Raw genomic sequence first — 15,430 nt, forward strand, 5'->3', positions numbered from 1 at the left:
AAAAGCGGTATTTTTCATACAATTTTCTGATCGTGTGTACAGGGCTTTAGGATTGCGGAAAAAAAAATTGCAAGACATTATCAAGAAAAGAAAACCTTATTTGTCCTTAAAAAAACAATATGTTGTGATTTGGGGTGATTAAGCTCAGTGAGGTAGATGCATTTTTAGTGAGTCATGTCAGTCCGAACTGTGTTTAAAAGGCTTGTAAGCCCCTTTTATTAAACAAGGTTAAAGAAAACAAAGTCTCTTGTGTCAGTATTTTTCCCACACTGGGGTATCAGCTTCACAAAGCATTATCAGAAAACAGGCAGTGAAAAAATGCTAAGCCACCTAGCTCACTTTGGCAGCAATGCTGCTTTTCTTACCAGTACCTCTGACTGTAATTCCCACATCTCTGGCTCTTCTGGCTCAGTCAGCCTTGGTTACAGAGAAGAGCTGCACATGCCCACTCATGGCCTCTAGATAAGGGTTCTCTTGACACCCTCTGCTCTCTAACTAATCTTAGACTTCTCTTAGTCCTGTAGACCTGCCTTGTTGTTCCAGCCATCTCAGTCTCTCAGACCCTCTCTTGGTCTTCCAGACTTGCGTAGCTACCTCAATTTTCTCAAGTCCCATGGACATAGAACCCCTCCAACATGGTCTCTAGGAAAGAGCGCCTTGGTCTCCAGACAGGATCATATTCCTGTATACACACAAAGAGGTAAAGTGACCCCAAAGAAAAACCATGGAGTGCCACTCAAAGGACGAGCATGAACAAATCCTGGCAGATGCAGTCATCCAGTCTGAGCTCATCTAAGCTCACAATGAAGTGCCCAATGTCAAACATAGAATGCAGCACACCAAAGGCAGCCCAGTCCTGGTGAAAAGCAATGGCTGTATCCTGTCTTCTTCCAGGCCGTGCCTCTCGAATATGTTTCACCCTCCCACAGGCTTAATCATAGAGATTAGAGGTGAAACTTCTGAATTTTAAAATTAAGTTTAATAGAAAGAAAGAAAAAAAAATGCTGCAAGACAATATTTACATAAAAAGATATCACAAAATAAACAGACAAAAGCAGCGGTAATATAAAAGAAAATACAAGTGAAAAGTACTTAACAATGTTTTGTCTGGTCTAGGAGTCCAGTTTAATGCAAGTGGCAGCTGCCACTTCCAATAGCTGTTTATAAACCCTCTTGAGCAGTCTTTCTCAACCTTTTTAAAATGGAGGGACTCTTGACATAAATTGTTTGTCCCAGGGAACCCCTGCTAAAAAATACTATATTTACAGCATACTAAATATTAGCATGATGGATGAGCACGAGGGAAAAATTCCCTCTTCTACAGATAGCTAAAAAAGATCATTCATGTCAGTAGTAGCTTAACTGAGAGGCAGAAATATCTCAAATCTCAAGGAACCCCCAACAACCTTTGGAGGAACCCTAGTTCAGAAAGGCTGCTCCAGAGGAAACCAATTCAACTAAATCAGAAGGGCTGAAGGGTGGGATGTAGGATGGTTGGATTAGTATACTTCATCAGATTCTCCTTTATTGTCACTTTTTCTAATTATATAGCAACCAAGCTATTATTGTACGCAACATAATCGCAGTGTAATAGAGACTAAACATGAATCGGATATAAATAATTAGACCAATCATTCTCCTGTACATAATATCCTATGTATGTCTGATATCATATTATTTGGGATTAACAGTTGTTATATTCAGATGGGCACTTGTTATTACTGATATTCTAACAGATCAGGATTTATGGATTACAAATGGATTTTGAGAGCTGAGAGTTTGAGAGAGGGCATTTTCAGGACAACTGATATCAGAAAGATAATGGTTTTAAGTTATATTATATAAGGTATATTAAAGTGTTTCGTTTTACAGCCTCTATTAAGTGCTGTGATAATGAGTCGTTATCTTTTTACAACCAGCTAATTAATGTCTCTTCTGATTAGTCCAAATCTGCTGATTAGTCCAATTAGCCATTCACAAAAAAACAGTCCAAGGAACGTTTAATGACTATTTTACAATAGATCCCAACTAAACAGAATTAAAGATAGCCTAATCTGTGTCACAAACTGAAAATTGAATCGGAGGGTTTGGCCCCTGAACCAGTTCAGCTGGTCGCCTTTGAGTTTTGTAACAAAGTATGACTTCTCATTATCATTACTGAGTTTGGGACCTCGGTAGACTTCATTAGACCTCATTATTGTCACAAACACTTCCTGTCCTTGAATGATCAATGCTTACTCTACTTTATCTATGGAGGAACAGGATTGTCACCGCAGGGTGCTCTTCCAATTTGGACTAAAAACACCTTCTTCTCTCCTCATCTCCATAGCATAGGTTTTGGTGTTCTGTATTTCATAGAGGAGATGGGTAGGCTGATAATACTATTTGAGATTTTAGTTCAGCGCACATAAAGTTACAAGAAAACTGGATTCTTGTAGGATCAATGGATATATTTCTGTACTTTCAGAAAATGTTTATTTATTTATTTATTTTTTTTGGAGAAAGATAAAAAGGTGCTGGATGGATGTAAAGTGGAAAAATGTTCCTCTAGGTTTAAAGACATAGGACAAGCAGGACATCAAAGGGAAGTTTTTTTGCTACAGGTACCATATAAACATTTTTAGTATATTTCGTTTTAAATATTATTCTTACATTGCAGTGGAAAATGCATGTCAATGACTAGCATCACTTTGTGGTTTTTATACAACCCACAGAAGATGAATATTTTAGGGATGTTACAAGATTATTTCCTTTAATTGACTAATCTGAAGGGCAAATTTAAAGGTGTGAATTGCTTCACCATATAACACATGCTTGTCAGTAAGATACACCTGTTTCCATGTTGGCTTTACTTTTTCTAATGACAACAATAGAAAACATATACTTTCACTTTCCAGCTGCAGTCAGCACTCTTTTCATATAGATATGATCTTTTAATGGTTTTGAAGATATGAATACTTAACATACAAAAACAAAGCATGCAATTGTTAGGTAAATACATAAAGTAAATGGGCATTTCCAGGGCAATCAATGGCCCTATCTCATTAGACCAATACTTTTCAGCTCTGATAATCATGTCTTCTACACATGCAGCAATTAAAAGGCCTTCGATGGTGTGATAAGAGATTGAACTCCATATGATCTTCAAACATTATCACTCATCCAAATGAAAGGTCCCCATATTCTATGGGACCGGGTGTGTGGAAGCACGAGGTCCCATGGTCTGCAATTGCTATATTGTGTGCTGCCAGGCTTTGCTGCCCATGTTCTTTATTTTGATTATTGATCGGCTCCAGTAAGTACTATATGGAAGAAGTTATCTTTAAACCCCAGCTCTGAGGTCTCCTCTTGTACAGCTTTACTAGTTAATATAACATATTCCAGAGAGCCTGCTAACCTGTATTGAGGTATTCAGGTATATTTTTAGAGAACAACAAAGTATGGTGATTTCTTTTTGCATAGAGAATTTGAATATTTAGCTTTTTTTTGCTATTTATTCTGTTTGCACAGTTGTCTAATATGTGAGAGCATCTATCACGTAGTGGAACAAATGCTATTCTTTGCTGTTGTCTATTGGGGAATATTTCTATCCCTGATACTTGTGGCCAGATTTACCATTAACAACAGTTGACCTGTGCCTATAGGCAACAGAGTCAAAGAGGTGTCTTTTCTTTGTACAACCACACATTTTTCTCATCACCAGAAGGTATATGGTAAAATCACTAGTGGCATTCTGGGAAGTAAACCAGCAAAATTGACATCTATGCATTTTTGAGATTATTAATGTGTAAACTGCTGGATGTTGGATAGTCAACAGCACCACATCCCTATATTAAAGTACATGAATAGAAAGAGGATGATGGGATTTTGTACGGTGCCAGGAATGAACCAAAAACAAACTGATATATATAAATATCAAATTTATTTATACATAAAAACATCAGGATATCACCATACCGTAACCATATTGTAGACGAACAGCAGTATTTTCTTGCTCTACGTGTTTCACCATACAATGGTTTCCTCAGGAGATAAGTACTGCAAGTATGGTCACTATGAATTGAAAACAGTATGTTAGAGACATACAGAATTGATGTACCGTAAATGCCGGTGTATAAGACGACCGGGCATATAAGACGACCCCCTAATCTTACTGTTGTTTAAGCATTTTTTTCTTGTACTTACCGTATAAGACGACCCCCTTCCAAGGCTTTCGACGCTTGATATTTCGTCCTTCTTGCTGGAGCAGAAGCTGGCGCCATATCCTTCTTCCTGCTTTTGCTGGAACCAATCACGGCGAGCGATGTATTCTATTAATGAATACAAAGCCTGCTTGGATTGGCAGAGGCTGTATCATCATCAGCCCGCGCCTCTCTGACTCTCAAAGCCAATCCGAGCAGGCTACAGAGTAGCCTGCTCGGATTGGCAGAGGTTGTTGTTCATTTGAATACATCGCTCGCTGGGATTGGCTCAGCGGTATATACTGTATGTAGCCGAAGCTACATACAGTATTACCGAACCCTCAGCAGGCATCGGAGGGGCTGATCCGGCGTATAAGACGACCCCCGATTTTCGGCCAGTTTTTTTAAGTGTAAAAGGTCGTCTTATACGCCGGCAAATACGGTATATAAATATAACATCTCAATACAAACAGTATACACATCAGAAAATTCTCAAAAAGCATGGAACCAAGAAGCTGCATTCAGCATAAACCTACCTGATATACTAAATATCCTATCAGTCAAGGTTAACGGCTCGGATGTCTAGAGGACATTGATAATTAGGAGATATCTGGTGCACCACAGAGGGGGATATAGGCCTGTAAATATGGGAAGATATTATTTGAAAGATCATCATACACTGTATAAATATTAGAAACAATTGGGCAAACATAGGCACGTACACATAATGCAACCAATAGGTTGAACCTACCAGAAAATTCTAAATCTATAACTCAATGTTCTGAAATGTTCATCCCAGAAACATGGACTCTCGGTTGTCGCATATTGAAAAAATGTAACTTCCCAAATGAATTTCAAAAGTTGGTGATAGTCCTATATTAATGATGAGTAAGAGAAGGAACAGTTCATCAGTGTACAATCAACTTCACCCTCAATCAGAGAGAGAAAGGACTGAAACAATACCAAACATTTTTCTTTACCTTAACCGAATGGTGCCATACAAATCTCTTCCATCCAGTATCAGACCGCTGCAAAAATAGAAGGCTAAGAGAGCCTTTTATACCCCCTCCACTTCCTGAGCGCAACGAAAACACCGGTGCCATGTTAGAAAATCTGCCCAGAGCAGGGAGTGGCTTCAGGCTGTACAGCTCTTAGCCACTCAGATCTGCCTAAGACCCAACAGAAATTAGGGTAAAGGGGAAGGATACTACTATGGGGGAATGCTGAGCAGATGGCCAGTGGCTCAGCACCAAGTCACCCACAAAGGAAAGCCCTTAAAGGAGAATTATGGTGATCACCCTGGGCGTTCATATGGTCACCCATCTCCAAACAATGAACATCATAAGTAACCAACAGCACGCCACCTGGTGGCCAAGAATGGGAAATACAACCTCAGCATATAAAATAAATGTAATATTGACATATGAGCCAAATGTCTATGGAACAAATCTCAAGACAACAGACAGGATATATTAAAGGCAAGGAAATCTGACTGACAAACCAGTTCCATACTTGAATGAGTTACAAAAAACTATTAAACATATACACAAACATTATATCATCTTATTAATAGGAAAGATTATCCAAAAAATGCACTTACAATTCTCCTTCAGAGAAGAAAGAAAAAATGAAATGGCTAAAGGAAGGGTTTGTAGCTATAGCTAACATCCTGGACTCGTTCAATCCAGGATGTTTCATAGCTGATAAGGTATAGATCCATTTGGTCTCACGCTGTGAGAGAAATTTATCAACGACACTCCCTCTCTCATGTACAAGTATAGTATATTGCAGGTAAATACTTTTTAGCAGTTGTTAATGTGTTTAGGCTCCTCCTAACCTCTAGACCCTGGTTTTCCTGTATGAATGGTAATTGGTTACTTGTGGAACACTCAAATTACAGATGTCATGGTCCCTGATTGGACTATATTTCCTGCCAGTCCTTTCAGGAGATGTTATTGATGCTTCCTTTACAATGCCAATACCTGTGTACTGAAGGAAGCGCAAGCGTGACTATATCATACTAATCTGTCTAATGTGGCTGCTCCAAAGCACTTTGGCAATGTCATTGGCTCTGCAAAGAAGTGATGTCAAAAGCGCCATTCTGACAGAATGAACAGGCAGGCGAAGAAAAAAAGAAGGGCACTGAGTATTATGTGAAAGTTCACACAAAGGAATATTCTATTAACTGCATATAGCTTTTATAAGGAGATACAGAATTACATCTCTTTATACATTTTTAAATAATTTTTCCCAATGTTTTCCAGTTGAATTCAATTAGAAAAAGTGTGAATCTTGAGTACAGGTGATACTTTTATGTCTACTTGTTCCAAAGCTTAGTATTATGAAAAGAAAATTGACAGTGAAGATGTAAGTAGGGCAGGTTACCAATTGTATTATCCCTGCATACTTTTATGTAGCTTACTTAATTTCCAGCAGGGTTGGCAACCTCTCATGACATTTTTTTACTGACAAAGCATGGGGAATTTACTGACTGAGTACACTTTTTACTAACAACCTGAAAAACAACTTAACTCCTGTTAAAAACAAAGACAATAGATAAATTATAAATGTATAAATATGATATGGAAACACTGACAATACAATCATAATATGTCATTTACCTGGTTTACACTTAAAAAAAATAAACACAGCATGATTTTACGCCCCCTAGGGATACAGTTGAAGAACAAGTTCTGCTCTGCATGCCTGAGGTTTAAAAGAGGATGATTAAATGGAACTGCCCCCTGCCACCTACCTTTATCATCTTAGTTAATGTGAGGGGCCCCCAGACTGGAAGATGTAATATCTATCCCATGGAGGGACCCCAGGGATTGAGGTGCCAGACTCCTATGGAGGAGCCCCTGGGCTAAAGGTTGCAGTCTCTCTACAGAGGGACCCCTGAACTGAAGGTGACAGTCTCTCTATGAAAGGGCCCCTGGACTGAAAGTGGCAGTCTCTCTATGAAGGGGCCTCTGCACTGGAGGTGGAAATCTCTCCATGGAGGGTCCCCAGGACTGGAGGTGGAAATCTCTTTATGGAGGGTCCCCTGGACTGGAGGTGCCAATCTCCCTATAGAGGGGCCCCTGGCCTGAAGGTGGCAATCTCTTTATGGAGGGTCCCCTTGACTGAAAGTGGCAATCTCTCTATGATTGGAGGGGACAATCTTTCTATTAAGGGGCCATTGGACTGGAGGTAGCGGTCTTTCCATAGAGACTGCTACCTCCAGTCCAGGGTCCCCTCCATAGGGGGACTGTCACCTCCAATCCAGGGGCCTTTCCATAGAGAAACTTCTACCTCCGCTTGTTGTAGGGTGACATTACAATTAAACTGGGGATAGTAGATCAGTGCAGTGATAGCAGTGCAGGAACACTGTGCCCCCCCCCCCCAGCAATTTATGCATTAAGGTGTCCGGTGTGTGCCTCGTATGTGGTGTCATATGAGCTGAGCCTGGTCTAACACTTCTCTTCTCCTCCTCAGCAGGCAGGTGCCAATTACGGCCTTGCAGTGTGGGCACAGGGCAGCATAGGGCGCTTGCTGTGTGATGAGGGAATTGGACATAGTGAAGCTTAGGGGTTGCCTGCTCCTTAGGTGTTGGGCGCCTGCCCAATGCTCTCAGTGTATTTTGGCAGAGGTGCCTGCTAGTGTTCTACTAAAAGGCCTTGATTTTCACAGGCAGAAAATGTCTATACTGGACATTTACAGACAGTTGTAAAAATCAGTGATTGATGATGATGAAATGTATGGATGGTTGGCAACCCTGGGTGACAATAGAGGACTATGCCTGTTTAAGGTGTGTTGAAAGGTGTTGTAGTTTCCAATGTAAGCCTATGTTGCAATGTAACAATGCAAGAACACAATAGGGTGATGGGGATAGAATGTTGTCTCCCAATAACAAGAAGTGTCTGACCAAGGACCTTCATGACAGGATCAACTAATATTATTTTTACGAAAACTGTAGTTTTAAGGGCATTAAAAACGACTTTTTACATTAACATATTACAGCCTATGAGACTTTAAGGACTAGATTACGTGTACGTTATGAATCATTTGTCCACATAGACAGTATGGTCTAATTTTTGCCTTTATAAAAACATTTTACTGGTGATTTTGTGTATGGACATACAATTATTGTGTGATGATAGGAACAATGCATAAATAGGTATTGCAAAGTACAGAATTATGTGATATATATTGCACTCTCCATTCTTTGGCAGTTTACCACAAACTATATTCGATTTTTTTTTTAATTTACAAACGCACAGCTGCAGTATCATCACTGGCTGTGTTTTAAGAATTTAAGGCGACAGCAAAAGAACACAGTTTTCACAAAGAACACTGTTTTCAGAGTTCAGCTTTAATCAAAACCCTAGCAAATCATAGTTATTTTTAAGAGCTTCCCTTTTTGAGGCCAGAAAGGTCAGGAAAGCCACAGATACAAAGTATGAAAGCATGGTTTCTGCCTAGGATTCCCCACTCCTCCTTTAAATCTTTTTGTTTAACAATTTATTGACCTGTGCAAGTTATTTTTAGATTTACTGTTTTCACCAATTCAAGAATACATTTTTTGTCTGATCCGAAGTACCGCTAACAGGGCATATTTCCCAGATACTTCTTTTGAATGCCATGTGATATATTCGGTACATACACTATATCAGGGATAATTTTAAGTCATGAGCTACTAGCCAGGCCTTAAGAGTTACTCGCCACCAGTTGCCCTACCCAACCCCTGCCCTGCCCCTAAATACCCCCTCTTAAATTATCTCATGAAATGACAATATTAAAGTTTTATGCAGAATTAAGTTACAAAAATACATATTTACAACAACAACTTTAACAATATTAACATAAAGCATATTTCATTGTTCTGACTGTGATAAATAAAATACGGCTAAAATATGATTGGCTACCATAGGCACTGTACATCATAACTGCCTTGTTTAGTAAATACATACAGACTACAGGGTTGAGAGAAGCGCTACACTAGTTGCCTTGATGGGAGTGACACCTTCTTTCTGGGTTTGCACCGATCCCATCCCTAAGGCTCCACTCACACCTGCGCATTTTGTAAACGCATGCAAAGTTGTGTATTTTTGCATGCATTTATAAAACCAGCTAAAACCATATCACGTTTGCTGTGCCATTTATTGTTAATGGCATTCCAAACACTGCAAGCTGACATGCGTTTGTCTGCATGCAAAAATATGCAAACACTGTAAAAGAAGTGGTAATAAAAAATAAAAAATAAACATCCAAAACTGAATACGGCAAAAGCTCATGCGCCCACCATCCCTGTACACTGCAGGCCTGTGCACACTTACATACTCAGATTTGTCTCAGTCTCTGATGGTCTCCCCGTCCTCTCACTTCTCCCTGATAGGCCTGGCTGTTTCCTGGAGCCTGTGCTCTCGCTGCCAGTCTGTTCTTCCTCCTCCTCACTGTCCTAGGACAGTAATCACCTCCACCGTCTCCTGTCCGCCATATTGGTGAGAAGAGAATCCATGGGGCTGCACTGGAAACTTCACTTTCTGGCGTGCAGCTTGCCACACTGAGCCCTCCGTATAGTTGACTGGAGAGGCCACCCCCGCCCAAACCGTAACACGCGCCCTCAGCTTATTTTGGAAATTTTGAGGGCTGGTTTAGGGTACCATTAGACATGAGATGACAGTGGCTCAATCTGGCCAATTTTGGCCAGTAAGATGGAGATTTCATGCCCATGATCCTCCCAGTCAGTCACTTTGTAGGAGGATCGTTGATAATACACGTTTGAAAACCTTCAATGATTGCTATTCTTCCCCCTGAGATATGCAACTGCAGCAGTGTTAACCTGTTCCACTCTACTCATACTTCATGTGGCACACGGATCCCTCTGTACAGATCCACCCCCTGTCCGAGCCAGCCGAGCGGACCAGCCTAAGCACCTAAGCTGAGCAGACCTGCCCCCTGCTCGAGCTGAGTGGATCTGCCCGAACGAGTCGAGCCGAGCGGAGTGGACCTGCCTAAGCACCCAAGCTGAGTAAACCTGTCCCGCCCCGAGTTGAGCCGATCCACCTTCCACCAGAGCACGGCCGAACTGGCCTGAGAAGAGCAGACCTGCCTCCCGCCCAAGCCGACCGGCCTGCCCCCTGTCCAAGCCAGCTGAGCCAAAAAGACCTGCTTAAGCACCTGAGCAGACTCTCCCATTGCCCAAGTGAATGGACTCACCTGAGCCGGAATACTCGCCCTCAACTAAATTCCACTTGCCAAATGTGAGCAGGTGAGTGGAATTTTTGAGAGTTGCACTTGTTAATAGTATTGGGATGCCTGCCTTTACATGCAAATGAACTTTAATGGCATCCCAGCCTTAGTCAGAAGGGTGCAATATTGAGTTGGCCCACCCTTTGCAGTTATAACAGCTTCAACTCTTCTGGGAAGGCTGTCCACAAGGTTTAGGGTTGTGTTTATGGAAATGTTTGACCATTGTTCCGGAAGTGCATTTCTGAGGTTAGGGACTAATGTTGGATAAGAAGGCCTGGTTTGCAGTCTCCACTCTAATTCATTCTAAAGGTTTTCTATCGATTTGAGGTCAGGACTCTGTGCAGGCCAGTCAAGTTCCTCCACCAAAGCTTGCTCTTCCATGTCTTTATGGATCATACTTTATGCACTGGTTAATCATTTTTGTGGAGGGGGATTATGGTGTGGGCATTGTTTTTTAGGGGTTGGGCTTGGTCCCTTAGTTCCATTGAAAATAACTCTTAAGGCATCAGCATATCAAGACATTCTGGACAATATGAACATTCACAGCTGATCATAGTATAAACAGAATTGCCAGTTATTGACATTTCTCTTTTCATGTGCTATCACTAGCAATTCCAACAGGGTACATGCACACAAATAATCAGGGCACTAATCATGAGTGCCCTGATAATCAGTGCAGCCCCATCAGTGCCTATCAGTGCCCATCAGTGCCACATATCAGTGCAGGTTCATCAGTGTCCAGTTGTACGACCTCATCGCTACCCATTAATACAGCCTCATCAGCACACATCAGGGAAGGAGAAATTTTTTTTTTTTTTTTTTCCAAAATATTTTATTTTAATAAACAGGGTAGTATACATACAAGAACAGGTAGAATTGCCAGCATTGCGGAAAGACCAACGGTACAATTATTAGTATACAAACAGGCAACATTGACCGCAAGGGGAACAAAACCTATATGAAAAGAGACATAAACTCAAAAAGTTACGGAAACAGTAACAGTAATTATCATTACACATGCGGAAAAGAAGGAAATTGATTGACCCTTGTGGGGAAGACAAATTCCTAATAGGTTCGGTTCGGGGCACCGAGAAGAAGGGTGTAGGGTTGAAGGCCAAGCCATGGGAAACCTGAGAACCTAGGCACTGAAGTAAGAACAACTGGCCTGGAGTAATGAAGGACTGGACGAGTTCATGCACCATCCTATTATGGTCTGTTTTCCCAGTGCTATAATAGCCCCTTGGTCCTAGATACGCACCGTAGAGGTGACACATTTATGTAAAAAACAAAATACCCTAATGTCGAGCGGGTAAGGGGAGAGGGAGGAGGGGGAGACGAAGCAGGTCATACACAGGGGAAGTGAGAGTGGAAAATAAGGGGGGGGGAGAGGGGGGGGAGAAAGGGGTCTGAGGAAGGGTGGGGAGGAATATGGGGGGAAGGGGATCCAATTATGCACCATAAAATAACATTTGATTACTAAATCAGATTTCTCCCAGAACAGCAATAGCGCTAGTAATCAGTATAAGTAAAGGAGGCAGTAGATTAAGACAACTTCAGAAGTAGACTATGGTAGCGCAAACGTTAAGAGAAAAATTATTTACTTGCAAAATTTTATAGCAGAAACTAAGAAAAAAATATATATATTTTTTTAAATTGTCTGTCTTTTTTTGTTTGTTTAGCAAAAAAACTGTGGTGATTAAATACCACCAAAGGAAAGCTCTATCTATCTCAAAAAATGGAAAAAGGGCCATATGGGTACATTCAAATTGTGACAGCATTGACAGCTGAAAATAGACCTGGTCAGGAAGGGGCTATAAGTGCCCAGTAAGCAAGTGCTTAAATCCCCTAGTGGAGTGGTTGTCAGAGGTGACATAAAGGCTCAAAAGCCCAAGACTGACACCACTCTCAGGTCTATTGTCCTGAGTGGAGTCACCCAGTGGCAACAGCAGGAAAAAGAAGCAACCCTCAACTTAAGGGAGAAACCAAGTGAACAAAACTACAAATTGGCCCTAGGCAAAATTATTACCCAGGAGAACTAATTTACTAGACTCCTCTGATAACAGAGTGACTACACATACAGACTCGCCTGGATGGGCCGAGTTCCTAGGAAGATTTCTCTCTCTCTCTCTCTCTCTCTCTCTCTCTCTCTCTCTCTCTCTCTCTCTATATATATATATATATATATATATATATATATATATATATATATATATATATATATATATATATACAGTATCGCACAAAAGTGAGTACACCCCTCACATTTTTGTAAATATTTTATTATATCTTTTCATGTGACAACACTTAAGGAATGACACTTTGCTACAATGTAAGGTAGTGAGTGTATAGCTTGCATAACAGTGTAAACTTGCTGTCCCCTCAAAATAACTCAACACTCAACACAACACCACTGGCAACAAAAGTGAATACACCCCTAAGTGAAAATGTCCAAATTGAGCCCAAAGTGTCAATATTTTGTGTGACCACCATAATTTTTTCCAGCACTGCCTTAACCCTCTTGGGCATGGAGTTCACCAGAGCTTCACAGGTTGCCACTGGAGTCCTAATCCACTCCTCAATAGGGTTTAGGTCTGGAGACATGCTTGGCCAGTCCATCACCTTTACCCTCAGCTTCTTTAGCAAGGAAGTAGTCATCTTGGAGGTGTGTTTGGGATCGTTATTATGTTGGAATACTGCTCTGCGGCCCAGTCTCTGAATGTCACAGTACATGTTGGCATTCATGGTTCCCTCAATGAACTGTATCTCCCCAGTGCAGGCAGCACTCATGCAGCCCCAGACCATGACACTCCCACCACCATGCTTGATTGTAGGCAAGACACACTTGTCTTTCTACCCCTCACCTGGTTGTTGCCACACACGGTTGACACCATCTGAACCAAATAAGTTTATCTTGATCTCCTCAGACCACAGGACATGGTTCCAGTAATCCATATCCTTAAACTGCTTGTCTTCAGCAAACTGTTTGCAGGTTTTCTTGTGCGTCATTTTTAGAAGAGGCTTCCTTTTGGGACTACAGCCATCAGACCAATTTGATGCAGTGTGTGGCGTATGGTCTGAGCACTGACAGGCTGACCCCTCACCCCTTCAACCTCTGCAGCACTGCTGGCAGCCCTCATACATCTATTTCCCAAAGACAACCGCTGGATATGATGCAGAGCACGTGCACTCAACTTAATTGGTCGACCATCGCGAGGCCTGTTCTGAGTGGAACCTGTGCTGTTAAACTGCTGTGTTCTTGGCCACCGTGCTGCAGCTCAGTTTCAGGGTCTTGGCAATCTTCTTATAGCCGATGCCTACTTTATGTAGAGCAACAATTCTTTTTTTTCAGATCCTCAGAAAGTTCTTTGCCATGAGGTGCCATATTGAAGTTCCAGTGACCAGTATGAGAGAGTGAGAGCAATAAAACCAAATTTAACATTCCCATTCACACCTGAGACCTTGTAACACTAATGAGTAACATGAAACCGGGGAGGGAAAATGGCTCATTGGGCTCAATTTGGACAATTTCGCTTAGGAGTGTACTCACTTTTGTTGCCAACGATTTAAACATTAATGGCTGTGTATTGAGTTATTTTGAGGGAACAGCAAATTTAAACTGTTAAAAAAGCTGTACATTCACTACTTTACATTATAGCAACGTACAATTTCTTCAGTGTTGTCATATGAAAAGATATAATATAATATTTACAGAAATGTGAGGGGTGTACTCACTTTTGTGAGATACTGTATATACTGTATGCAGTATATACATATACAAGCATGGGATAATGAAATGCAGTGTCAGAAAAACCGATTCATATGTCTGTCATTCGTATGTGACTCTGCTTTCACTCCAATAATGCTGATATACTTGTAGTCAGAGGCATGTGCTGCCAATGTTCCAACCAATTTAACAGGCCATGAACTGAACGGGTGAGGGATTTCTCTATTTACACTGTGCTGCTACGTTAGCCAGTCTTCAGCTGAAAACAATTTATTTCTACTTTTGTGTGCCTGTCAGTTGAATGGAGCTGCTATGCAAATCTAAAGAATCTAGCACGCAAACATTATGTTTTATGGGATTGAATTTCATGATGATTTTTTATTGTTTGTTGAGAAGTTAATGAAATTTATCTTGCACTGGCAGAACTAAAGCCTTATATGTTTTCTGCATCCTCACTGCCATTTTTCCCTTGGTCTACACAGTCTGCAGCTCATAAACAGTACAGGGAACATTCCTGGCCCAATCTGTAAGATGCTGATAGAAAGGACTCAGGTGTTGGGACAATGTAAATTCACCATGAGTGAACGAGAGTTACATCATCTGTATCTGCCCAATTGCTGAAGAATAAAGATGCTGGGTGATGAATATCAAAATCTAAATAGAAGAGTAAAGTACCAACTTACAATTAAGGGATAACTGTACTTTTAGAACAGCTATCCTCCATTTGTCCACCCTCCTCCCTGTAGCCCCTTCAGGTCTTATTCCTACCTGCATTCATCCTGGGCACCGCACAGCCTCCTCATCAAAAGTCTCCTGGCGAGACTCTGTTTCTTCCTCAAGCTGTGATCTCCATTCCTTCCTACGATGCCTATCAATGGTGGACGACCTTTTCATAGGAATGAATGAAGATTGTGACATGTGAGAAAGAAACAGAGCCAGTGTACAAGAGTTTTGAAGAGGAGGTTTTGTGGTGTTCAGAAGGCTCTCTCTGTGGGTAAGCTATGCTTGCATTCAGACATAAGCAGAGAATATGCCTGGTGACTTTGAAGCATTTTTTTAGGCATTATTACAGGTGTTTTAAAGGCATTTTTGCACATGTATCAAGCTCCAGGCGTTTGTTTCCTGGGCTTGGCAAAGGGAGGAGAGCAGTTCTTTAGCAGGAGAGGAATTCTTCAGGCATAAAAGTGCATGTATGAAAAAACACTAGTTTAGAGACTTTCCCATTGAAATCTAGGGGGCCAAAAACACCTGAATATGCTCAAAAAACGCTTGTATCTTTCTGAGTGTAGGG

The sequence above is a fragment of the Lithobates pipiens genome, unplaced genomic scaffold (genome assembly GCF_037356315.1).
Source record: "Lithobates pipiens isolate NorthernLeopardFrog02 unplaced genomic scaffold, aLitPip1_a1.2 Scaffold_8, whole genome shotgun sequence".
Taxonomy (NCBI): domain Eukaryota; kingdom Metazoa; phylum Chordata; class Amphibia; order Anura; family Ranidae; genus Lithobates; species Lithobates pipiens.